General features: G+C 38.4%; 1 long non-coding RNA gene across 1 annotated transcript; it reads right to left on the bottom strand.

Annotated features, from left to right (window-relative positions):
* Positions 1-437: 437 nt before the first annotated feature.
* On the bottom strand, positions 438-5,863 carry LOC131026811 (uncharacterized). The gene is made up of 2 exons (XR_009102388.2): positions 1,014-5,863; positions 438-910 (listed from the first exon to the last, which is right to left on the bottom strand). It is a non-coding gene; the product is annotated as an uncharacterized LOC131026811 (long non-coding RNA).
* Between the last annotated feature and the right edge of the window lie 976 nt (positions 5,864-6,839).

The raw sequence follows: 6,839 nt of genomic DNA, 5'->3' as shown, positions 1-6,839 counted from the left end.
GCATCAATAATAGACATTTTTAGAAGCATTGAAGATTCCTTATGCCTTTTGACATAGTCCTCTTGATGATCTTTAGATCATGCCTTCTTGTTGAACACAATTTGATCAAGGTCACAATACTCACAAATGGCGAGTATTTTGTAACTCAACAAACTATAATTCTTTCTGATGAACTTTTTGAGAATCAAGCATAAGCAATATTTGGATTCCTACCATTCAAATCAAGATAACTGTTACAGCTGGAACAAAATCACTTAATAGTGATATTTTAGATAAAAAGATATTGAATTAACATTATGTTTTCAGGCAAATTACCATAACAATTAAAACTGGAGACTAGAAAATGCTGCAGTAAAACAAATTGACTGGAGACTTCATAGGGTTACCATCCACAATGTAAACCAATTTGCAAGCAGAAATGCTCTTCCAGTCAAAAGTTACAGAGTTAAAAACCTCCCGAACTTGATTAGGTAGTTTAAAAAATTGTATAAAGTTCTAGATAAACTTTATAAAATTATAAATGAACTATGTTGCCCGAATAATGGATATACAAATTATTAAATAAGCTATATGATTATCAAAACTTCACCTGGCTGTAGGCTGTGCCTTCCTTTGTTGTGCTTGACTTTTTTGTGCCTCTAATTAACGATTACACTGCTTTACTAGTCTCTTTTTATAATGTTACACCAAAGGAAAGGTTTGGCAGATCAAAAATTGTTAATTACTACACTTGTATGGCTCCATACCACTACACTGATGTGCAGATCTATAACAGCTCCAGCACCCCCTTGACTTGCCTCTTCCCAGCCTCTGAAATAGTTCCAATGCTTCCAACAAGCAAACATGTCTTCTAAAACAGCTCCCCAACAGCTCCTCTTTTCTTATATGCAATGCAGTGCAATTTTTCCATCTAATGGTCCACTTTGTCAGAGAATGAATGCAGCCACTCCAATAGAAGAATAACTTAACAATTAGTTGATCACTCTAATAGCATACGTTGTAGAATGGCTTACCTGAGGGTCGTGCTGCAGCTGGTAGGGTAAGTGGCTCTGCCCTGGTTCAACTCTCAGGTGGGTCTGTTCAAACAAAGGCTTTGGATACTCTCAAATTTTTGGAGGTGTTGTGTGGTGGTGCTAGAGGACACACAGACAAGGAAGAGGCAACAATCAAGAGGTGAAGACCTACACTCATCGCCAAGCAGTTGGGGCTAGATGTTCTAGCTCGATTGATGATGCTTTGATCTCAAAAAGCAAAAAAAGAGCTTATGAGCCTATTAGCAGAGGAGTCTAACAAGGAGAATGAATGGTCCATGGCACCCAGGAGGACAAAGAAATTTAGAATCAATAGTAGTATACTAATTCATGCTAAGCTTGAAGCTTTGGAGGAAGTACGAAATGACACATAGGCCACAATGAGGCGGTTTGTATCTAATGGAGGTGGGAGAAAAGCAGAGGCTACAAGGGCTAAGCTTGAAGCTTTGGAGGAAGTACGAAATGACACATAGGCCACAATGAGGCGGTTTGTATCTAATGGAGGTGGGCACCCCCTGAGTCAAGTAGATCATGAAGGTCTTGAGTTGGAATGTTCGGGGCCTTAATGTCTAGGAGAAGTGCCACCTTCTCAAGCGACTAATTGAAATAGAGTGCCTTGATATTCTTTTATTGCAAGAGACCAAGATGGAAAGATAGAATTAGTCCCAAGATTCTGGAGGAACGAGAAAGGGATGGCTAGTGATGCCTCCAACACTACTGGGGGCTTGCCATCGCTTGTAACAAGCTCACTATTTCTGGGATGGTTATTGAAGCTAAGCATTTTTGTATCTCGGCTTGGTGCTCTCAGATGCAATGATTTCTTTGCTGACTACCAATGTCCATGGCCCTAGTTTGATGGGGGAAAGATTGGAGGTTTGGGATCATCTCAAGAACTTCACATATTAATGATATAAGATTTCCACAATCTATAATATTAGTCTATGCTGAATTTCTGGATTAGATTGTGTTTTGATTTTTGCATCAACGTTTCAAATCACACTCCATGATTTTTTGCCTCCTAGCTCTCTCTACTATCCTGATGATGGATCACGGAGTGTGATTCAAAACGTTGATGCAAAAATCAAAACACAATCTAATCCAGAAATTCAGCATAGACTAACTTCATAGATATCAATGGGACAAGGAATTGGCTGGTTGGTGGATATTTCAATGTAATTTTGACCCCAAGGGAAAAATTGTGGGGTAGAGTTGTTGCCTCTCAGGGCTCTTTGGCTTTCAAGAATCTTTGTAAGGATCTGGATCTCACAGATATGAAACCCAAGAATGGAAGGTTCACTTGGTCTAACAAACATATTGAAGAAGACAATATCAAGATCAAGCTTGACAAGTTCTTAACCAATTCAAATTGGTTTCTGAGCTCGGATAGTTTCTGCTTTGAGGTTCTCCAACACGGTGGCTCTGATCGTTGGCCTATATCCCTTTTAGTGCAGAAGGCATTCAAGCCTAGAGGCGTCCCTTTCAAGATGGAGGCAATCTAGTATGAATACCCTTATTTTGATACGATTTTAGAAGGGGTGGTGGATGTTTGATTTTAAGGGCTACAAAAGGTTCATTCTTTTTAGTAAACTTAAAGAGGTTAGCAGGCAGGTGAGAGTGTGGAATAAACACTCTTTTGGGGATTTGTTCAAAAACAAGGAGATGTGGAAATGAACCTGCGTTTGATTGAAAAGGATATTGCTTCCAGTGGTTTTTCCTTTGAGCTAAACATTAAGGAGATTGGGCTAATGGATGATCTCAATAGGCTGCTCCGCATGGAGGAGATTTTTTGGCACCAAAATCTAGGTTTAAGTGGTTGAGAGAGGGTGATCAAAATACAAACTTCTTCCATATTACCACCAAGATCAGGAGGGAAAAAAATAGTCCTTAAGATTCAGACTCCTGAGGGGCATATTGTTGAGGATGTGGAGGTCATTCGTATGGCTGGCAAAAAAATATTTCTTTCCTTGCTTGATTCCTTGCCTAAGGTAGACATCGCTGCCCAGGAGGAGCTTTTGAACATTACTAGCATTATCTTTGAGGAACAAAATGTTGTTCTGCTCACTCCCTTCTCCAAGGAGGAAATTAGGAAAGTTGTTTTCTCTATGGGTGCTTGGAAGGCGTCGGGTCCAGATGGCTTCCAGATTGAGTTTTTCAAAATAATTGGCACCTTGTTGGTGAAGATGGTTGACTTGCAGCTAAAGAGTGTCAGTTATGCAGGGCCATCTTCCAAAGTAGGAAGAAGGAAGGCATGGCTATCAAGTTAGATATGAATAAGGTGTATGACAAAGTCCCTTGGGATTTTAACATTAAGATCAAAAGAAGACTTGGTTTCAATCATTCTTGGTGCAAGTGGATTCTCAGTTCTATCTCCTCCATCTCCTATGCGGTTCTCATTAATGGTGCCCTCTCCAATTTTTTCAAAGCCAAAAGGGAGCTTCGTCAAGGTGGCCCTTTGTCACCTTTTTTGTTTCTCATTCTTGTCAAGGCTTTGAGAAGAAGTATATAGAAAGAGGTTATGATTGGTAATCTCAAAGGGTTGCAAATTTCACATGGCTCTAGCAACATCACTCATCTTCAATTCATTGATGATACCTTATTATTTGGCGAGGCTAAAACCAAGGAGGCTTGGGTTTTCACAAATGTGCTAGTCAAATATGATCAAGCAACTAGGAAGAAGGTTTAAGTCTTGGATCTTCTTCCTTAAGGATCAGCGGCTTGAGTGTTTGGATATTAAGTGGATCTTGGGGTTTGAGGTTGATCACTTACCTAGTAAGTATTTAGGCATGCCCTTGGCTTTCAAGAAGCCCATGGTTGGTGATTGAAGTAATGTTCTAAATAGAAATCATAGTATGCTTGACTCCTAGAAGGGGCGTTGGCTCTCTTTGGGTGGTAGGGTTACTCTCATAAAAGCTTCTATGTTTGTTGTCTTGGCCTACACTAGGTCTACTTTTCAAATTCCAAGAAGGTGGCTAAGCCTATTGAGGTTATAAAAAGAAGCTTTTTATGGCTAGGTTGTGAGGACAACTGCCAATACGATTTGGTGAAATGGGATGTGATTTGTAAGCCTGATAAAGCTGGGGGACTAGGGAGACGTAATTGTAATGAGATGAATATTGTCCTTGGTGTCAAGTTGGCCTGGAGAGTGTATGAGGAGAGGGATAACTTGTGGAGTAAAGTTATTTGAGCCAAATATCTTCAAAATAACATTGATAATCTATTTGAGAAGGATATCCTTCTTCCTCGGGGCTCCAATATTTGGAATTTCATCAGTCATTGTAGTAGTATCTTTCTTCTTAATGTAAGGTGGCGCTTGGGTGATTGTAGAAAGATCAATTTTTGAAGGGATCATTGGTTGGATGGTGGGGTTCTCTGTGCCTTCCCATTTTGAGGATATTGTGGGAGTGAGGGTGGTGGATTACATGGTGGATCTCCCCCTAATAGACGCTATAAGGCTTTGGTTGCCCCTACGATTGAGTTCAGTAGAGAGTGAGGAGAAGGATAGAGTTGTTTGGGGGGGATAACGGTGAGGGCAAAGTCATGGCAAAAGAAGCTTTTTCCAAATATTTTTGCAACATTGGCAATTTTGATGGGGTGGATAGTAGTTTGGTTCAAGTATGGTGTCTCCAAAATGCACGCTTTTCTCCATATTGTCTGGAAGAGAAGGACTCTCACTTGGGATATACTAAGGACCTTTGATAGATCTGAGCCTTCAAGATGTGTGAGGTGTGAGATTGATGAGGAAGACAACACTCATTTCTTCCTTCATTGAATTCATTGAAGTTTTGCGTGGCATCTTTGGACATGTTTTCTTGCGAGATGGAAGAATTCTCGGGCAATCCCCAAGAATATTCCTTCATTGCTAGATTGTTGAGGCTCTAATGTTCGCAGCCCTAGTTTGAAGCTCATCTGGAACTTGGCTCCGACAAGTATTGTTTGGAAGTTGTGGTTAGAAAGATATAGGAGAGCTTTTCAAAACTCTAGGAAATCGATTGATAGAGTTTGGGATATGGTGGAAAGTTCAATTGGTGAGATTGGGGATATTCATAAGGACAGCAATTGGACTTTCATAGATAATGAGTAGGTTTGAGGGGATGCTGGGCAACATTTCCACTCTAGCCGTGTTTGTGGCTTCCCTTGAAGGTTGACTGGCTTAATTTTAATTTTGATGGTGCAGCAAAGAATAATCCAAGTAAGGTTGGCAGTGGGGGGAGGGGGGTTGGAGACTCTAATGGTCAATCTGTCAGTTTGTTTGCTCTTGATTTCAGGGATGACTCTAAAATATGGCTGAGGCTAGAGCTCAGTTGTAGGGATTGATGATTGCAAGGGAGAAAGGCTGGAAGAAATTGTGGATTGGAGGGGACTCTAGTCTGATTATTGAAGCAATGAAGGATGGAACAATGCAGAATTGGAAAATAGAAGTAGTTATTAATCAAGCTAAATGGGCAATCAAGGAACCCAAAGGCATTAAGCTCTCTTACATCATAAGAACTAGAAATTGTATGGCTGACTGGGCGATGAATATTGGATTCAATTTGTTGAAGGATGATGATGTTAGGCCAAGTCACCGCATTCGGCGAATTTCTACCTTCAGGTTCAAAATTCGCCAAACTTCAAAAACATTTATGAAATTCGCAAAAATTTGGATCATATTTGTATAGAGAAAAAATGATGACATGTTTTCAGAAAAATATTTTTAAGTCTCACGTTTTGTTTTTGATCCCGATTGAAGCTCTTCGTCCCTTCTATTCCTCTATCGTGAGCCCCTGACTAGCCATCGTTATTCCCGTGCCCAGCCGCAACTGTTTCTATTGCGTTTGCAGTGCAATGCTTTCTCTTGCATTCACAGTGCAATTTTTTTATTAGGATTCCCTGACATTAATGTTTGATTTATTTATTGTTTCCATTTAATGTATGGAGGATTTAATTTATTTATTGTTTTATAATTTGGATTTTTATCTAATCAATTATTAAAATTAAGGATTAATATCCTCATTTATTTATAAAATAAAACAATAAATAAATTTAATGTAAGGAGGATATTAATGCTTTATTTACTTAATGTGACGAGGATATTTAATTTTTGTTTTGTAATTTTAATTTATATTAAAAATTAATATCTAGTATATTTAATTGATTATTATTTTAATTTGTTTATAATGATTTCAAATCTATTTTTCAATCTTAAACTATTTTGATAATTTATGAAATATATTACTTAGATTTAAATTTAAAATTTATATAAGGTGAATTTAATGTCGAATATTTTTTCCAAATTTTTTACCCTTGCCGAACTTCATCCGAATTTTATGGTTGTCGAACTCGAATTCGAATTTGAACGTGGTGACTTAGGTGTTAGGGACAAACTTTGGTTGATCGATTTTCCTTTGAATGCAATTAGGTTGTTACAAGATGATATCATGTGGCTAAAAGATGGTGTTGTTCCTTGACAAAGGATGCTAGTTGTTGTTTTCTGGTCTTTGTTGAGTTGTTGTTGTCTGTTCGGTTTGGTCTCCTCCATCTTTCTTAGTCGTTTTGATTTGTTTGAGCTCTATCTTAGCAACTGTGAGCTTCTAAGTCTGTGAATAGTTTATCTCGTGCTTTGGCAAATTTTCTCTCCTATTCTTTTTACGGTTCTTGGACCTAAACTAGGTTTATCTTGAGAAAAAAAAATATTATGTATGGAGACTAGAAATAAACACGGTACATTAAAAAATCCAATTATAAAAGAAGACAACTTTTTGAAAAAAATATTTTACTTATACGATGGATTATGTGCATCCCCAAGGGATTAGTCTCGCCTCAGCTCGC

Source organism: Cryptomeria japonica, chromosome 1 (assembly GCF_030272615.1).
Source record: "Cryptomeria japonica chromosome 1, Sugi_1.0, whole genome shotgun sequence".
In the NCBI taxonomy this organism is placed as follows: Eukaryota; Viridiplantae; Streptophyta; class Pinopsida; order Cupressales; family Cupressaceae; genus Cryptomeria; species Cryptomeria japonica.
Note: the sequence above shows the minus strand (reverse complement) of the source record. Positions and strands in the feature narration are given on the sequence as shown.